This window comes from Phyllobates terribilis, unplaced genomic scaffold (assembly GCF_046119375.1).
Source record: "Phyllobates terribilis strain yellow unplaced genomic scaffold, ASM4611937v1 Scaffold_590__1_contigs__length_1009792, whole genome shotgun sequence".
NCBI classification, from domain to species: Eukaryota; Metazoa; Chordata; class Amphibia; order Anura; family Dendrobatidae; genus Phyllobates; species Phyllobates terribilis.
In genome coordinates this window covers 793,827-804,388 of record NW_027363350.1, presented here as the reverse complement: position 1 = coordinate 804,388, position 10,562 = coordinate 793,827, and positions in this window count along the sequence as shown.

The following is a 10,562-nucleotide window of genomic DNA, read 5'->3' as shown; positions in this document are numbered from 1 at the left end:
ATATAATGAACCCCCATTTTCCTCTATACAATATAATGCACTTGCCCTGGTCCTCCATATAATATAATGCACCTGTCATGGTCCTCCATACAGCATCATTTTTGAAACACCATTTTTTTATTGTTAGGAATTTAGAAGGGTTAAAAGTTGACCAGCAATTTCTCAATTTTCAAACAAAATTTACAAAACTATTTTTTTGTAGGGAGCGCATCAGATCTGAAGTGACTATGAGGGGTCTATATGACAAATTACCCAAACGTGACACCATTTTAAAAACTGCACCCCTCAAAGTGCTCAAAGCCACGTTCAATAAGTTTATTAACCCTGCAGGTGCTTCACAGGAATTAAAGCAATGTGCAAGGAAAAAAATTAAAATTGAACTTTTTCCCACAAAAATTTCGATTTAGCCCCAAATTTTGCATTTTCACAAGGGTAACAGGAGAAAATGGGCTATATAATTTGTTGTGCAATTTCTCTAACAGCAATCAGAGAGCGGGATCAATGAAATGGGTCCCTGCATTTCTGTCAGTGGAAGCTGTCTGCATGGAGCAGTCACTGTTTGATTTCACACAGTGACCGCTTAAATTCATGATGGACATAGCTCGTCATGATGCGGGAACTGACACTTGCTCATGAAGTGCTATGTTCATCATTCATCGTTAAGGGGTTAAAGGGAAACTGTAAGATCAAAAAACTGGATGAGTTGTAGTTTTTAATGACAACTTTTTACCATATAATGTTCTGTTAAATGGGAAAACAAATCCAAGTGGGGTGAAATGGTGACAAAAATGCAATTTCTTCACTGTTTTTTGGGGATTGTTTTTACAGAAGTCATTCTGCAGCAAAATTTACTTGGTAATATGATTCTCCCAGTCAGTATGATTACAATACCAAACTTTTTATATTTTAAGGGGAAACAGTCATGTAAAAAAAGCTATTAACCTGCAGATATGAGGTTAATCTGCAGGTTAATAGCGTTCTAAAGCTGCCTGGTTCACGCACTGAGAGCCCCGCTGCCAGAAGGGAATTACCTTTATTCTTTGCAGCAGCCTCAGGCTTTCAACCATAGGGGTATGGCTAGTGCAGCTTCAGTCGCTGCTCAGTGCATAATGAGCGATGGCTGTAGCTGCGCCCCGGCACTGTTTGACAGCCAGCTCTAAACCTGAGCTCTAATGTTGAGCCGGCTGTCAGTCAGTGCCAGGGCGTGGTTTCAGCCACCACTCACTATGACGGAAGCTACACCGGCCGCACCAGTATGACTGAAAGCTCGAGGCTGAAGAGAGGAATAAAGTTAATTTCCTCCCGGCTGCAGGGCTCTCAGTGTGGGCACCGGACAGCTTTAGAACGCTATTAACATGCAGAGTTACCCCATATCTGCAGGTTAATAGCATTTTTTTTTAACATGAGAGGTTTATTTTAATAGTTAAGAAAATTCAGAACCTTCTTTAACAAAAAAGGTTATTGTCACTATTTTCTGAGACTGGTAACCTTTTCTATTTATTTTTTTGTCCAAGGAACTGGGTGAAGGCTTATTTAATTGGTTTAATTGTTTTTTATTGTATGTTTGGGGAGAAGCGCAGAAACCAAGAGATGTTTCATTTTTTTGCCTTCCACCATTTAACGTACACTTTAAGTACTTTTATACGTTGAGCCTTTTAGCACAGAAATAATAAGTTTACTCTTGTACTGCAGTGCGTAAGACGTGCCAGTGACTCACTGACACAGCCTGTTAGGCCCTGCTTATAGCAGAATCAACAAACCACCGTACTGTGGGGTCATCAGATGACCTTGGGGTACCATGGCAATTATCACCATCAGCGATTAGGATCACGGGGGGGGCGATGGTATCAAACGGAATCTTTAAAACCCCTTTTAACAACTTAGGTGCTGTTGTCGCAATTGACAGTGGAAAGGGGTTAATTGGGCCCGATCGTTTCCAAAACCGGTAGGGGCCGAAGCTGCAGGGTGTCAGTTTTCGTATACAGCTGTCACTCATGAGAATTTTGCTCACTTGCAGGTGCTATACACTTATTCCTAATCGCCGATCAGGAATGAGGCCTCTTTATGACTGATGTTTTAATGTGTATTGGTGGTTTTTAAAGGGAATCTGTCACCACTTTGGAGTTACCAGACCTCTACTATGGGCATACAGAGTATAGAAAAGTAAATCTATACATACCTGTATGGCCCATGGTAGAGGTCTGAATGCAGAGAAATGTAGTTTTATCTCCTTGGTTTTTCACAGGCTTGGTGTCCCCCGGATGCCAAGCGATCTTCGCCCATCTGCTTGTTCTTCCACCAATTCCCCGCCTATGTACATGTTTACCATATTTCCCCCCCTCCCTGCACGTCACAGGGCCCTGTGACATGCGCTTTTTTCCCCCTCACCTCCCGGCGCATGCGCAAAGCGCAGCTCACGGGGAGCGAGCTTTGTTTCCTCCCAGGCCCGTTTGGCTGAGTACAGTGCAGCAGTGTTCTATTGCGCAGGTGCCGGGGAGTCACTGTGAAAGTCTCATTTATACTAACATAAGCCCATCTTTTTATAGGGGTGGCTTGGTTACATAAGAGATTGCATAATGGTTGCATAACTATTTGCATGAGTATTGGTAAGACAATGATTTGGCAGAAATACTGATTTTGTGAGATGATGGATTGTCTTTATGGCACCTGAACTACTGTACGTCTCAAATACCAGCGTAAATAGTTTGTCCTTGGCCGAATAGAAGCCTGGAGTTTCTCATTGTTCCATCTCAAAAGGGAAATTTTATCTTCACTTCAGAAGCCAAACTCCCATCCAGTCAAAGCCAAATATTGCACAATATAGTACAAACAAGGATGAAGTGCAGACATAAGATAACGCCACTAAAGAATATTCAGGAAACAAAAATCAAAATGAAAAGGAAATGTAGCAATTTCTTTCACAATTCCCCTTTTTTATCATCTTGCATACCTTTCTAAAATACCTTCCCTGCCTCACCATCACAGGTCTGCAAGACAACCCTACTACATAAGGTCCAAGGCTAAACCTATGTAAATTATGGGATGATAGTCCTGCACAGCATCTATTCAGATGAATCTTGTTAGTCAGACTTTCTATGCCTATCTACCATTACTCTAACAGTTTAAAACAATGTATCAATATTATAATAAAAGATATATAATTGATTTATAACTGCAAACATTATAGATGATATAGTCCATATAAATTAAAGATTAACCACTGAGTGACCACCAATATGACTTAAAACTGACCTGAGCTATAAGTGAATTTAGCATCCTCCTACGGGTGAAAATGCAGCAGCTGTCGGCTGTACACTATAGCTCACTTTAATTACAAATTCCCTAACGTATCCTCCCCAGTCTGACTTCTTGCCTCTTTTTTTTAAACTTCCAATGGAATTTTGTTTGAGAACTCCCAATGCATGCTGAGATACTCAAATGAGCCCTCATCAGGGGGCAGAGGCTGCAGTCACCTCCGTAGCCTCTGCTGCCTCCCAAAAACAAAGCGGCATCAGCGACGTCTGTTTCAGGGCTGGGCTAGTCCTTACTCTAATGATAATGTGTCGGTTGTAAATTCTGACGTATTCTCACTATGAGCTTCCTGTGCTATATTCTTTTGAATTCACAGTGCGCTCCCTTGCCAGCTTTAGAGAGAAATGACAAGCCAGAAGGAGAGAACAATATAGCAAAGAGAAGCCCAAAAAGGTTATATATAAAAATGCAAAAAGTTTATTTAGAACAATTTAAAAACTGTAGTAGCAGGTCACCAAGAAAATTCCAGGAGACAGTGCAGATAGACCAACGCATTTCAGCTTAGCGCCTTATTCTAGAGAGAAATGACAAGCCAGAAGGAGAGAGCACTCTCAGTAGAAATTGTAAGGAGACCACGAAGCAAGCAATGACTAGCCCATCCCCTGAAACACAGGTCACAGATGACGCTTTGTTAAAAGGTCCGCAGCCTCTGACTCCTGATGTTGTCCCGTGTGAGTATCCCAAAATTCACTGGAATTCTCAAATGAAACATCATTGGTGTTGCACAGCTTCTGGATACCCACAGTTGCGGTAGAAACTTCACAGAGCAGATTACATGGGATAACAAGCTTTTACTTCTCAGAACATGAGGTAAAGGAAAAAATGCGCAGTCACTCAGTACTGCACCAGGAAGTAAGAACAAAACTGAAAGTACAAGAGAGACTTTTTTTTCTTTTACAATACAGTAAACAAGGAAACTTTACACAACATCGCCATCTACTGTCAGATCAGCATAAAGTCCCCCTTCACACAAACAAAGAAGTCCACAACTGTTGCATATACCAACACCCTTTCTCAACAGTAAGGACTTATTCAGTCAAACCTAATTTCTTCATTATTCTCTGATGTTTTTCAGCATTCAATGCCTTTGTGAAAATGTCTGCTGTCATATCTTCAGTTGGACAATATTCTAATTTCAGGATTCCTTGTTCCTGATGGTCCCTCAAGAAATGATACTTCACATCAATGTGCTTGGTTCTTGGGTTAACTCTTTCCATCTGAGCAAGAACAAGACATCCCTGATTGTCCTCATTTATTTTTGTTGGTTCCAACTGTGCTTGTCCTAGGTCTGTTAGCAATTGTCTAAAACCATAGAACTTCTTGACGCGCATGTGCTGCTGCAACATATTCTGCTTCTGTTGATGACAGCATTACTATTGATTGTTTTTTACTAGTCCAACTAATTGGTCCACCTGAGAGAAAGAAAAGATAGCCACTGGTAGATTTTATGTCAGTTGGATCTCCAGCCCAATCCGCATCAACGTATACAGATAAAATGCATTCATCACTTGTAGGCAGTTTCAGTTTAACATTGCTGGTTCATTTCAAATAACTTATTACTCTCTTCACAGCATTCCAATCCGCTTTATTTCGCTTGGACACTTTTCTACTCAGAATTCCTACTTCTGCTGCAATGTCTAGCCTTGTAACAGTCGCTAGATACAGTAATTTTCCTATCGCCATTCTGTACTCTTCATTATTTGGTAACACATTTTTCTCACTACTCATCTCTTTAAGATAATTAGTTTCCATTAGAGACTTTGCTGGTTTTGCATCCTTCAATCCAAATGTTTCGGATATGTCTTGAATCATGTGATTTTGATTAAGTAGGAAACTTCCATCTTCTTCTCTTTCTATTTTCATTCCTAAGTACGGTTTCACATTTCCCAAGTCTTTGATCTCGAAATGTTGATTCAGGATTTTTAGTATGTCCTCTTTATCTCTTTTTCAAAACGAACTAAAATGTCATCAACATATATGAGTACATAGATCCATCTGACCATTAGTCTTTTTGTGTACAGGCAAGGATCAGCTTTGCTTCTTTTAAATGTTTCATTTGTGAGCACCTCTATGATTTTATCATTCCACACTTTAACAGCTTGTTTTAAACCGTATATACTTTTCTGTAATTTGCACACCATGTTTGGGTTACTTTCATCTTTGAATCCTGGAGGTTGTTCCATGTAAATATCTTCTGTTAAGCTTCCATTCAAAAATGCTGTCTTTACATCCAGATGTTTCAGTTCCATTTGTTTCATTTCTGCAACTGCAAACAAAGTTCTTATTGTAGTATGTTTGACAACTGGAGCAAATGTTTCATCATAGTCTTCTCCATATTTTTGAGAATAACCTTTAGCTACGAGTCTTGCTCGGCATCGTTCAGCTGTGTCATCTGTTCGTTACTTTACTTTAAAAACCCATTTACATCCTATAGCTTTTCTTCCTTCTGGTAATTCTGTTAGTGTCCATGTTTTTGAGTCATGCATGGATTTTATTTCTATTTCTGTTGCCTCTATCCATTTATTGGCTTCTTCTTCAGGAAGTCGAGATATGTCTTCCCAAAGTGATGTGTGCACACCATGTATACGATGCGTGTATACGATATACGATGTGTGTACACCGTGTAAATGATGTGTGTGCATCGTGTATCCGATGTATGTGCACCGTGTATATCATATGTTTACACTGTGTAAATGATGTGTTTGAACTGTGTATACGATGTGTGTGCACCGAGTATCCAATGTGTGCTCACTGTGTATCCGATGTGTGTGCACCGTGTAAATGTTGTGTGTGCACTGTGTATCTGATGTGTGTGCACCATGTAAATGATGTGTGCGCACAGTGTAAATGGTGTGTGCACACCCTGTATCCAATGTGTGTGCTCTGTGTATCTGATGTGTGCACACCGTGTATGTGATGTGTGTGCACTGTGTAAATGATGTGTTCACACAGTGTAAATGATGTGTGCACACCCTGTATCCAATGTGTGTGCTCTGTGTATCTGATGTGTGTGCACCGTGTAAATGATGTGTGCGCACCGTGTATGTGATGTGTTCACACAGTGTAAATGATGTGTGCGCACCGTGTATCCAATGTGTGTGCTCTGTGTATCTGATGTGTGCACACCGTGTATGTGATGTGTGTGCACTGTGTAAATGATGTGTGCGCACCGTGTATGTGATGTGTTCACACAATGTAAATGATGTGTGCGCACAGTGTAAATGATGTGTGCACACTCTGTATCCAATGTGTGTGCTCTGTGTATCTGATGTGTGTGCTCTGTGTATCTGATGTGTGTGCACAGTGTAAATGATGTGTGCACACCCTGTATCCAATGTATGTGCTCTGTGTATCTGATGTGTGCGCACCGTGTAAATGATGTGTGCGCACCGTGTAAATGATGTGTGCGCACCGTGTATCTGATGTGTGCGCACCGTGTAAATTATGTGTGCGCACCGTGTATCCAATGTGTGTGCTCTGTGTATCTGATGTGTGTGCTCTGTGTATCTGATGTGTGTGCACAGTGTAAATGATGTGTGCACACCCTGTATCCAATGTATGTGCTCTGTGTATCTGATGTGTGCGCACCGTGTAAATGATGTGTGCGCACCGTGTATCTGATGTGTGCGCACCGTGTAAATGATGTGTGCGCACCGTGTAAATTATGTGTGCGCACCGTGTATCCAATGTGTGTGCTCTGTATATCTGATGTGTGCGCACCGTGTAAATGATGTGTGCTCACCATGTATCCGATGTGTGTGTACAGTATATCTGATGTGTGTACCATGTATCTGATGTGTGTACCATGTATCCGATGTGTGTGTACAGTATATCTGATGTGTGTACCATGTATCTGATGTGTGTACCATGTATCCGATGTGTGTGTACAGTATATCGGATGTGTGTACCATGTATCTGATGTGTGTACCATGTATCCAATGTGTGTGCTCTGTATATCTGATGTGTGCGCACCGTGTAAATGATGTGTGCTCACCATGTATCCGATGTGTGTGTACAGTATATCTGATGTGTGTACCATGTATCTGATGTGTGTACCATGTATCCGATGTGTGTGTACAGTATATCTGATGTGTGTACCATGTATCTGATGTGTGTACCATGTATCCGATGTGTGTGTACAGTATATCGGATGTGTGTACCATGTATCTGATGTGTGTACCATGTATCCGATGTGTGTGTACAGTATATCGGATGTGTGTACCGTGTATCTGATGTGTGTACCATGTATCCGATGTGTGTGTACAGTATATCTGATGTGTGTACCATGTATCTGATGTGTGTACCATGTATCCGATGTGTGTGTACAGTATATCTGATGTGTGTACCGTGTATCTGATGTGTGTACCATGTATCTGATGTGTGTACCGTGTATCTGATGTGTGTACCATGTATCTGATGTGTGTACAGTGTATCTTATGTGTATCTGATATTTCTGCTGTACTGTCTGTCTAAAGATGAGAGCTCATCTAGAAAACTCAGGATGAACAATGTCATAGATCCCAACCAGATAAGCTAATGAAACACTACACAATGAAATTCATAATTGTACCCATAGACCGTGAATGGAATATAGATTTACCCTGATACAGAGCAATACACATGTTTTAGCCTATTTTATGTCTGGCATTCTGTACAAGAACCAGGAAGCTCAGGATGCACAATGCTTCTGTATACATGCATAAGTGAAATGTATTTTTCTGTCAGTATATTTCATTAATATGTCATTAGGTTATATGTATAGCATTGTTTATCCTGAGTTTTTTGATTCAGAAGTAATAAAACTGACACACGTATATTGTTATGTATTAGAGAAAATTTAAACTCCACTTAGGGTCTATGAGAATAACAATGAATTTCATTGTATACAGCAGGGGTCTCAAACTCAGCTGGGCATATGGGCCGCACACGGAAAAACATTTAATTTGGGGGGCCGCATTATTTGCATGACAAAGTGACATTTTTAGTGATACCATTTTATCTTCTATACACCTTTTGAACTGGTCCTCATCTTGCAGACATGGTCTCCCCTCCAGGTCCCCCATATTGCAGACATAGTCTCCCCTCCAGGTCCCCCATATTGCAGACATAGTCTCCCCTCCAGGTCCCCCATATTGCAGACATGGTCTCCCCTCCAGGTCCCCCATATTGCAGACATGGTCTCCCATCCAGGTCCCCCATATTGCAGACATGGTCCCCCATCCAGCAGACATGGTCTCCCATCATGGTCCCCCATATTGCAGACATGGTCCCCCATCCAGGTCCCCCATATTGCAGACATGGTCTCCCATCCAGGTCCCCCATATTGCAGACATGGTCCCCCATTAAGCAGACATGGTCTCCCATTATGGTCCCCCATATTGCAGACTTGGTCCCCCATCCAGGTCCCCCATATTGCAGACATGGCCCCCATCCAGGTCCCCCATCCAGCAGACATGGTCCCCCATATTGCAGACATGGTCCCGCATCCAGGTCCCCCATATTGCAGACATGATCTTCATATTGCAGACATGGCCTCCCATCCAGGTCTCCCATATTGCAGACATGGTCCCCCCTCCAGGTCCCCCATATTGCAGACATGGTCCCCCATATTGCAGACATGGTCCCCCATCCAGGTCCCCCATATTGCAGACATGGTCCCCCCTCCAGGTCCCCCATATTGCAGACATGGTCCCCCATATTGCAGACATGGTCCCCCATCCAGGTCCCCCATATTGCAGACATGGTCCCCCATCCTGGTCCTTATGTTGCAGACATGTCCCCCATCCAGGTCCCCCCCCATACTGCGCACAGGGCCACCCTCCGCCCCATACTGCGCTCAGGGTCCCCGTCCCCCCATACAGCGCTCAGGGTTCTCGTCCCCCATACTGCCCACAGTGCTCCCCCTATACTGAGGACAGAGGAAAAAAAAAGTGCTCACCTGTCCTCCGTTCCCTCAGAGTCCTTCCTGCACCTGTGGCCCCCAGACACAGACCCCGTAACGATAGCGGCTCTCTCCAGCAGCCGCCGACATCAGCGCTGTAATGCAGTGTATTGCCGCGCAGAGACCGGCTCTCTGCACAGCAATACCAGTGTCAGCCGCCGGCCTATCAGAGGCCAGCAACTGACATCTGCGCATGGCAGTGACGTCATACGCTGCTGCGCTGGGACGCAGATGGCAGCTGCTGGCCTCTGATAGGCCGGCGGCTGACACTGGTATTGCTGTGCAGAGAGCCGGTCTCTGCGCGGCAATACCCTGCATTACAGCGCTGATGTCGACGGCTGCTGGAGAGAGCCGCGATCATTACGGGGTCTGTGCCTGTGGGCCGCAAGAAGCAGCCAGAGGGGCCGCGTGTTTGAGACCCCTGGTATAGAGTATCATCAGCTTATCTGTTCGGCATCTATAGCATTGCTCAGGCTGGACATGCTGGTTCATGAACTGTATGACAGAAGTATAATAAAGATTGACAAGCATGTTTTACTATGTATCAGTGCAAATTTATATTTCATTCCATATATTTTATTAATATTTCATTGAGTGGGATGTGTAGAGTAGCATTGTGCATCCTGAGACTCCTGATTCATGTACAGAATGCCAGACATAAAATACACTAACACACGTATATTCCTATGTAATAATAAGTATATATTTCATTGATGGTTTCTTGGGTACAAATTGGGTATGAATGGTATGAATGTGATTCATGTCAGTGTCCCATTCCCTGATGAAGCCGCACCTGAGGTGAAACATGTTGGGGAGACTTGTGATTTAATGTCTGCTTGTCCTATTCTGTTATAAAGTTGGTGACTTCCCGTGTTTCGTCCATATCAAATATAGGTGTATACCTTATAATATGAGATTGAACAGATTAGGGACAATATTTTAGTAATACCCTACAGCAAGTTTTCTACAATTAAAAATTAAAGTTATATTTTATGACTTATTAGTGAGGGATTCCAATATGGGGTCCGTTCCTTTGCACTTATGCTTAGGATTTCTATATGCAGATATATCCAATCTTACTATTTGGATCTGTAATATACTGTCTGTCTCCATCCTTTTTGGAGGCATATTGCCCTTTCTTTTTAATTGGTTTCTTGTTTTTATGTATTAATAATAATAAAATTATATTTTAATTATCAAGCTGGAATCTCTTTATATCTGACAGCACTTCTACTTGTTGTAACAGATACGGATTATGAATGATTTAAATATCATATCATGTGACATATTTCTCCATACACAGTTTTAC